This window comes from Pinus tabuliformis, chromosome 8, assembly GCF_031772625.1.
Source record: "Pinus tabuliformis cultivar Carrire ecotype Pingquan chromosome 8, CPIR1, whole genome shotgun sequence".
Lineage (NCBI taxonomy): Eukaryota > Viridiplantae > Streptophyta > Pinopsida > Pinales > Pinaceae > Pinus > Pinus tabuliformis.
In genome coordinates, this window is record NC_142294.1 from 2,036,699,202 (window position 1) to 2,036,709,198 (window position 9,997).

The window sequence follows — 9,997 nt, forward strand, 5'->3', positions numbered from 1 at the left end:
ATACCAGAGCCCAGCCCTCAGCCTAGTCTGAGTTCATACTACAGCCTTTTTAGAGGCGGGGGAAAATCATACCGCAGAAATTTACTGTACCCCTGTTTTTTGCATTAGGGGAGGGGAAGAAAAAGTCTGTACCCACACATGGATGAAGATCTCCAAGTCAAAGGGTGTGGCGGACATAGGTCCCTTACAAGAGCAACTCAAGGAGGTCTGGAGTGAATTCGCCATGGCTAAACATGTGGCTAATTGCCAAAGAGTGTACCTACAGGAAGCAAACCAGAAGCTAAGATTGCAAGCTACAGGAGCTGAGGGCAGGGGCAGGTACATCCTCCAAAGACACCACAGAAGAAAAACAAGGCAAAAATGGAGCTGACCAACCGGTCTTGAGGGAGCCAATGACACTTCTACAGGAAGCAGAACAGCAAGCACAAATTGAAGTGCAAGCTCTAAAAGAACAGACTGCAGCAAAGGAAGCACAACTGGCTGCATGGCCAGTGGGCCATGGGAGGCAATACAGTGCAGACAACCTGCAAAATCCTATGGTTTGTACTTGAAAGACCAATGGCTGCAGTTCCAAATAAATACCTTGGCACAAAGAGGTATTCCTCAGATCAAGACCCACAGCAATTTTCTGAGTTGTGTGCAGTACTAGTTCGTCAGAAGATAAAGCCAAATTAGCAGAGTTTTACCTCCACAATTTGGCCCTTGCTAATGAAGTTTCCTGGGATCCCAATACTGCCTTGGGTGATATGCAATTGATGGCGTTCGCTTCATGGTTGAACCATGAGGATCAAAGAGCAGCTGAAGCAAAATCGGTCATGAACCGAGAATTGAACGAGCCATTGTTCATTCGAGCAGAACCAGAGGATCCAGTTGCACTCATCTCAGCACACCAACATGTCTACTGATCCCACAGCTTCCTTGAGATTTATGGACCAACAGGCCCAAGCCATAGCTCATTTTGAAGACATGGAAAAGACTGTTAGGAGAAAATGCTGCCCAAGCATGCACACGCAGATGGATTACCTTGGCACACAGCTTGAAAATCTGAGAGTACCATACCCCAACTCGGATGAGGGAAGCTTTGGTAAGGGTAGACCTTTACAAGAAATCCATGCAAAGCCTCCAGGCCAGCTGGATTGGCCTTAAACTCAGCCCACCACTACTGCTAGGATTGACTGAAGGCAGCACAGAGGAGGATAACAGTGACAATGGGAAGAGGTGAACAGGAAAGCTGGGTTTCATATCAGCAAGGAGGACACTACCACAGAGGCTTGGGATGTAAGGGAAGCAGTAAAAAGCAATGAAGGATGAAGATTTGGACTAAGTTGCTCAAGGATGAGCAAATATTTTAGCTTGGGGGGTGATGATGAGCCCAATTTTTTGGTAACAAATTGGGCTCATTTGGCCCTACTTACCTTGCTCAACCCTTCATCTTTTATCACTTATGCATTCATTTCTTGGTATATTCGTGTTATTTGTAGGAAGAAGGGCAGGCATTATATCTATGTGGCTAATACATGTTGATTTCAGGTTTTTTTGGCATTAAAGGGAGCAAAGACCACGCAAGAAGGAGACAAGGAGACAGCAAAGGTGGCATTGCAGGTTTATAGGGAGGTTGTCTACAGCCTTAAATAACCTCCCTCGTGATCTCCACCCTAACTCCGAGCTCCAACAGCTTCCCCACCGAGCTTAAAGGCAGCCAACGGGATTCTACAGGAACAGCAGAGTCTAACAGTTTACTTTTAGTTGGACAGCCGAGCTCCATTAATTGAGGAAGCCAACTTGATCCTCATCATGTATTAAATATTAAGGCCGTGGCCTTTGATAGGAGCTTTTTTGAACTTTTGAACTACTGTTTGCAATTTCTAAGCACGAGCTACAACTCGGTTTTTGCTCTTTGTAAGCCAGTTTTGGCATGTCATTAGACTCATGATTATTCAATAAAGACAGGCAGCTTTTGATTCAATTCTGAGTTTTTAAGGGAGCTATAGCTCTCAGGTTAGGGCCCAACCTGAGAGCAATAGACCTCCTCTTCCTTGTATTGTTATTTGTCTTTCTTTTCGCACTTTATTCCTCTGTTTTGACATGCATTTAGAAATTACAGTCTGCTGATTTGATTTCTTTTATGTGATTGAGTAGGATTAGTTTATGGTTCAAGTGCTTTTAGTTTGCTTAGATTAGAGTAGGAGGGATCAGCATTCATTAGAGCTCCAAGAAAAGGCTGACAGTGCACTCACTGCCATCTCTGTTTAGAGATTGGAGGTGTAGACTGTATACAGCCACCAAAACGCAGTCATACACTTTCATTCAAGCTGCAACATAGTCAATTTCAATTGTAGACCCATCCATGCATTCTGATCTTGAGCAGTATTTCCTCATTCCAACTCCATGCACGATTTTTCTCTGAAGTATACATTGTTGTTCGTTGATTTAATAACACAGTTAGGATAAATTGATGAATTCTCGGTTTTGTGCAGATTTGTTTCCTTTACACTGCGTTGCATCACTCTGTTATCTTCTTCTTCTTCTCAACCACATCTAAAGCCACCTACCCAACCTCTGTTCAAATCGTTTTGTTTGCCTTCCAACACTTCTACTGTTCACGTAGCTCCATCCTTTTGGACTTTTCATTGCTTCCACCCTTCCATTCACCAACCAGCTGCAAGCACTCTTTCCCCATCTCATATCTCTGTCCCTGAGCCCATCATAGGCTCCCTTTCCATTCTACCTATCCACCCATACAACTCCTCCACTCCTCCATCACCCAAAACTCCAACCACAGAAACATCCTGTAGAAGTTAGCAGACTTCCTATAGAAATCCCAAGCTTCCTGTAGGATCCCTGCAGACATCCTGTAGAAACCTGTAACCTCGGTTGCCAAGCACCTGAACATTGTAGACTTCTGTGGAACGACGTTAGGGATCCTCTGGAACCTCTCCTAGCCCTCCTGACCTTTCCCAAGCTTTCTTTCCCTTCGGACCACCCCTGCACAGTCAAACCCTAATAAGAAACAAAATCGTAATAATTCCAACCACTTAAGCAAAAATCCAAAAAACAATGTTCTTTTCAGTAGAAGTAGCTAAATTCATGCATATCATATCACTTGAAGTAATGGCATCATTTCTAGAAGTTTGCACTCCCACCATTGCATCATAGAGATTAGACTAGTCAAATTAGGGTTTACTAGGGTTTCCCTGTTTTGTTGGCTTTCAGTTCATTATTGCAAAGTAGGTCAATTTCCTTTAGATAGTCTTCGTCCATCATTTAGAAAGCTTCTTCTGAGAGCATATAGAAGTTGGCTTGAGCCCTAGCGAACTTGTGCCAGCTGACCAAGTGACAGTTGCGACAAGAGCTAGTACTTGTGCATACAGCACCGTCGCTTCCAAGTTTGTTACGAACTACCGGGTTGATAAAATTAGAGATAGAGAAGCTCCAAGAGTTGTAGCATTATTGCTACAATACTGGAGCCCACCACGGGGGCATCTCCTCAACCCATTGATCATGGGTTATTAGCTGGAAACAATGGTAATATAAACCGTTGGGTGTAGGGGACATTTACATGATGTCAGGTTCAGTTCCCGTGTCTCAACCTCAAGGTGGCCAATTACCGCCTGGGGGGCAGCCTCAATTAACGCCTGGGGGGCAACCTCAAGGTACGCAAATCATGTCTGGGGGGCAACCTCAAGGCCAGTATGTACCCATAGTACAATACATGCCTCAAGGTCAACCCCAGCCTCGATATGTACCCCAGGGTCAACCTCAGTATCAATATTTACTCAAGGGTATCAACCCCAAGGTATCAACCTCAAGGTTATCAACCACCTCAAGGTCAGTCATATGTTCAAGGTATGGGAACTGTACCTTTCAGTTATCAATCCTATCCTCAATCCCGTTATGGATCTCAGTATCCTCAACCTGTTACGGGTCAATACCCCGGAATGATAGTGTGGGATCCATCACAAGGTTAACAGGTGTTGCAGCCAAGTATACAGTTGTTACCTCAAACTGGACAACCCGTAGTTTCTGGTTCACCCCAGCAACCACAACCTATCCAGTCAAATGTTCAAACTTCTGTAACTTCGGTAGTTACTCAGCCGCCAATTCTACCTAGTACTCCATCTCAAACGACTGCTGCAACTACCGCAACATCTACCGCACTTACTTCTGGAGTATCGACAGCTCCGGTCTCTACTGTCTCTGCAACCACTCCTCAGACATCTTTACCGTTGTCCGGATCTACGATTCAAACCACGGTCCAGATGCCTGTAGGGAAGCTTGGTTTAAGTACTGTTGTAACAAGTCAACCTCAATTTACCTATCAACAGTACCAAGGACAATACCAATTCGGTCCTGCTGTCCAACAACGTTTACCAGTATCAACCGTATCCTGGGTACACTTATCAACAACCTCTCAAACCCCAGTATGGTCTGGTTAATCCTGGTTTTCCAGGAGGATATAATATCCCGAATGCGATTCCTGTTCCTAGTTATCCTGGATATCCTCCTCCTGGAACTGGTATTGTGACCCAGAGTTTTAGAGATCCTAACTGGCAATTACCGTTTATCGCAACTTTGGATTTACCCGACTTGACGCGCCTAACGAACGATCCAATTCAATATCTTTCGTTCTGGCCGCCAATGCCAAATAAGTTGCCCAGTGATATACCCAAGTTCGAAGGTAAGTCTGGAGAGGATCCGTCCAATCACATGATGACTTACCACCTCTGGTGTGCTTCAAATTCTATCTCGGATGATTCGATCCGCTTACGTCTTTTCCAGCGTACGCTCATTGGTCTCGCGGCCAGTGGTACATTGAGTTACCACGGGCCTCTTTTTACAATTTTAGCCAGTTAGCTACCTCGTTCCTAACTCATTTTCAGTTGCCGGTCAGATACGATAATGGTACTGAGTTATTAACTTCATTAAAACAATCGACGTCCACTTATATTTCCGATCATATTCATGAATGGAGACGTCGAAGACGTTTAGTGAAAGTTTTTATCGCGGACCAAATCTTAGCTGAATGGTTTGTAAAATCATTATTACCAAAGATTACTAAAGATGTAGCTAAGGCCAGAGTAGTTACTAAGGAGCAAGTCATTGCTCAAGCCCAGTACCTTGACTTAGTTTACACTCAGTCGGGTACGTTGCACGAGAAGATCCCAGATCTTCCTAAGTCGAATCAAATCATTGCTACTCCTTCGGGATCTCATGCTGCTGATGGCATGATTGGTACGGTGAATACTAAAAGTAAGAAGAAATCCTCAAAGAATTCTTCTCCAATTATAACCTTACCAGACTCCCCGATAGGAGAGTCTTCTCCTGAAATTACCGCCGACATTCACGCTGTAGAGTCATCTACGGCTAAATCAAAAACGGTAGTAAGAAGAAAGGCAAGAAGAAGGATAAAGCAGACAAGGCTCCAAAGGAGAAAAAAGAGAAGTCGGAATCTAACGACGAAAAGCGCAAACCTCGCTATCCTTGTTTAATTTGTGAAGAAGATCATTTCACAAGAGATTGCCCTCATCGGGCAGAGGTTGTGAAAATCGTTAAAGGTTCCCCAACTCCTGCTGTTTTGAAAGATCCATTTCCAAAGCAGGAGAGTAAAATGATAGGTTCTTCCTCGAGTGCCAGTGAAGAACCCATATTGATGATGTCTCATGTACGGATTGCGACTCGATCGCAAGATTATGGTAGTAAGAATCTTGTTGATGGCAAAGAAAGCAGAATCTCTCATTCTAATCCATCAACCTCAGCTCCCGGTTCCGATCCACTACAGATCGAGAAACCTAACCCGGACTTGGTAATCAAAACGCCCGCCAAGGGTATACTTCGAAAGTCTGCCTTCAATCCACATGCGAGAGCAGCTCAGAATTATAACATTGTTGAGGATTTAGCTGTTTCACCCTCAGCAATGTCGGCTTTGGAAGTGTTGCAATCATGCCCAGCACAACGAAAATTACTCTTATCGGCTATAGGAGCTGTTGATATTCAGGACCCGACCTGATAATCTTTGATCTAGAAAATAGTACACCACGTCTCCCTCATCAGATGGCTTCCAGATTCCAGTGATAGTCAAAACAGGCTAATTCATCGGACTGTAATTGATGAAGGAGCTTCTACGTGTATTATGTCGATTCAGTGTTGGAGATCGCTTGGTTCTCCTTCACTGAACCAATCCCCGACGATTCTTAAGGCCTTTGATGGCCGTGGGTTCCATCCGTTTGGCATTCTACAGAATTTGCCTATAGGGTTGAAGGAAAAAACCGTTAGTCTGGATGTGGAGGTGGTTGATGCCCCTCTAGACTACAACCTTCTTTTGGGTCGCAGTTGGTCTTACGCTATGACAGCGGTCGTGTCATCGGTCTTCAGAGTTATAAAGTTTCCACACAATGGTAAGATCGTAACGATAGACCAGCTGGCTTACCTTTTCATCCGACCCAGCCTCTTCAGAGAGTATCCAGCATGTCGGTAAAACGACTATCCCTTACAAGGATGTTGGTGTAGGATTAGTTAAAGATTCTGGTTTACTGGGAACTTTTCCTTTTCCTTCGACCAATGCAGACCCTTCATTCGCGTCCATTCATATGATTACTTCAGACACTATTATTTACGATGATCCTTGGATTGTCCCATCTGAATCTGAGATAGACTCATTCGGTGATGCCATGCCTTTGAGTCCATATGAAATTGCTTATGAAGCCGTGCAGTCTTTTACCGACTCGCGTTCAACCAAATCGACCAAATGAATGTGGTCCGTGAGGAATCACTTTTCACATCAACCTCAGAACGGATAACGTTTCCTGAAGTCGTGTCATCTGACGAACAACTTCGCGAAATCCTAAGTGTAGGACGATCTACCATGGGAAGATCTTCATCATAGATCTTCATTTTTTCCTGAGGGTGATGACTTTGAAAATGATTTTTCATCAATTTTTTACAGCTGAATATGTCAAGGATGCTCAGAATCCCATGAAACATCCTGATTCAGAGTTGAATTTGGGAAACATTTCCCAAACTATTGCCATTGACATCTCAGTTAAAAACGGAATTATTGAGAACATTCATATAGGTGCCTCGTGTACAGATAACGAAATTCAAACATACAAGGTCCTTATTTCAAGAATTTCGCGACGTGTTTGCCTGGGTCCTATGAGGAAATGCCAGGAATTGATCCCTCCATTGTTGTTCATGAAATCAAGACCTACCCGGACGCTAAACCCGTTCGGCAACGTCTGCGTCAGATACACCCTAGGAAAGCGGCTGCGATTAAAGCAGAAGTCGAGAAGCTGTTGAAAGCAGGTTTCATTTATCCGATCCCGTTAACAGATTAGGTATCGAATATTGTTCCAGTTAACAAGAAGCAAGGAACAATAATAATATGCATCGACTATAGGGATATAAATCGTGCTTGTCCAAAAGACAACTATACCACGCCCTATATCGATCAAATAATTGATGATTGTGCCGGCGGTGAAATATTTTCCTTTATGGACGGTTTTTCCGGTTACAACCAAATCAATATTCTACCTGTCGATCAACCAAAAACGGCTTTCATTTGTCCCTGGGGGACATTTGCTTACTACAAATTACCTTTTGGACTCAAGAATGCCGGAGCCACTTTCGAACGGGCAATTTCTTACGCGTTTCATGACATCAAACACATTGTGCAACCGTATCTCGATGATTTGCCTGCTCATTCTTTACATCGAGCTGATCACCTCATCCACTTACGCGCTATTTTTATGAGGTGTCGGAATTATCGAATTCGGTTGAACCCCACACAATGTGTCTCTCTGCATAGAAGTGGGACGATTGCTAGGATTTGTCGTTTCAAAAGCCGGTATCCGCGTCGATCCCTCGAAGGTCGAAGCCATCATCAAATTGCCTCCTCCTTCGAGTTTGCGCCAACTCCAAAGTTTACAGGGGAAAGCAAACTTTTTACGTCGATTCATTCCTAACTACGCCCGAGGTTACAAAGGGTTTCACCCGGTTGTTGAAACAAAACGCTCAATTTTCTTGGGATGAGATAGCTCAGAAATGTTTTGATGCACTTAAGCACGCGTTGACCCATGCACCGTTGCTGCATCCTCCCAACTACAACCAGGACTAATTTTTGTATCTCGCCACCTCCCACTCCACCATTGGAATGGTCTTAGTTCAGGAAGACGAATTCGGAACGGAACATGTGATATATTACCTCAGTCGGACGTTGAATCCAACCGAGCTAAAATATTCGCATGTGGAGAAATTGGCCCTGGCAGCTGTTCAGGTTGTCCAGCGATTTCGTCATTACATTCTTCTCCGTAAAACTACAGTGATTTCGGATTGCAACCCTATGATCTATATTTTGACTAAACAATTGCTAGGGGGCAAGTACTCCAAATGGATCGTTATCCTGCAGGAGTTCGATTTGGAGTTCGAGAAGTCCAAGTCTAAGAAATCCTTAGTTTTTGCGGAATTGATGTGTGATTCCGCGTGCTGACACGGAAACTGTGGCAGAGGAACCCATTGCGGACGAATCTCTGTTTCTCATCAGCACTTTAGATCCCTGGTATGGAGATATAATCGTCTATCTCCAAACCCAATCCTTTCGGCCCGAAGCTTCAAAGTCGGAGCGTCGGAAAATTCGATTCCAGTCCCAACAATATAAAATCATTGGAGATACTCTTTATTGTCGGGGGGAGGACTTGGTTTTTCGTCGTCTTTGCTTAACTCATGAAGAAGCAGAAAGGGTTTTGAATGACTGCCATTCTGGAGCATGTGGCGGTCATATGTCTGGGTATGCCACAGCTCAGAAGGTGTTGCGTGCTGGCTATTTCTGGCCGTCCATGTTTAAAGATTGCATCATTGCGGTCCGAAAATGCCACAACTGTCAAGTGTTTGATCGTAAGATGCGCGCACCACCTGCTCCTCTCCACCCTATAATTGCCGTTGGTCCTTTTGCTAAATGGGGTATCGATTTTATTACATGTAACCCTCACTCGGCCGGGGGGCATGCGTATATCATCCTTGCGGTTGATTATTTTACTAAGTGGGCCGAGGTGATGCCTACATTCGAGGCAGATGGCAAGACAGCAGCGATTTTCGTATTCAATCATATTATTGCTAGGTTTGGTGTCCCACAAGCGATAATCACTGACCATGGGCACCATTTTCGAAACATTATGATGACAGAACTTGCAAGCAGCTTGGTTTACGTCATGATAGTTCTACTCCTTATTATCCTCAAGCAAACGGTTTGGTTGAATCCATCAACAAAGTTCTAGTTATCATTGATCCGACGAATCATTGGTATTCATCGGTCGAATTGGCATAACATGTTATTTTCAGCGCTTTGGGCGTACCGAACCTCAGTGAAAACATCAACAGGGTTCACTCCTTTCCAACTAGTTTATTGTTTGGAAGCAGTGTTACCCATTGAATGCGAAATCCCATCACTTCAAATGGCTATCGAATTACTCCCAGCTACTTCCGAAGAGGAGAAGCGTCTGTTATACTTAGCTAAATTAGATGAGACTCGACATGATGCTGCTTTGGCAATCGAGACTCACGCAAAAAGGATGAAAGCTCAGTATGATCGTAACGTGACCCCTCGTAATTTTTCGAAAGGAGACCTAGTGCTATTATATGATCAAGCTAACGATAAATTAGGTGCTGGAAAATTCATTCCCATGTGGCATGGGCCCTACATTGTCAAGCGAAAGCTAGCAAAAGGGGCCTATGAGCTGGTAGATTTTGATGGGGACTCTTTGGGTAAGCCCAGAAATGGACTTTACCTAAAGAGGTATTATGCTTAAATGGTGGGGTATGGAGATTCAGTTAGTTTAGCTAGGTTAATTTTTCTTTCTAGCTGGTATGTTTGCTTAGTTTAGACAGTGTGCTTAGCTTAGATAGTGTGTTTTTCATCGTTATTCTGGCTTATCTTGGTTTTACTCTTGATATTGAGATGTCGACGCCTCTCCAAACGTACATTGGATTTGCTGATGGTGCTTGT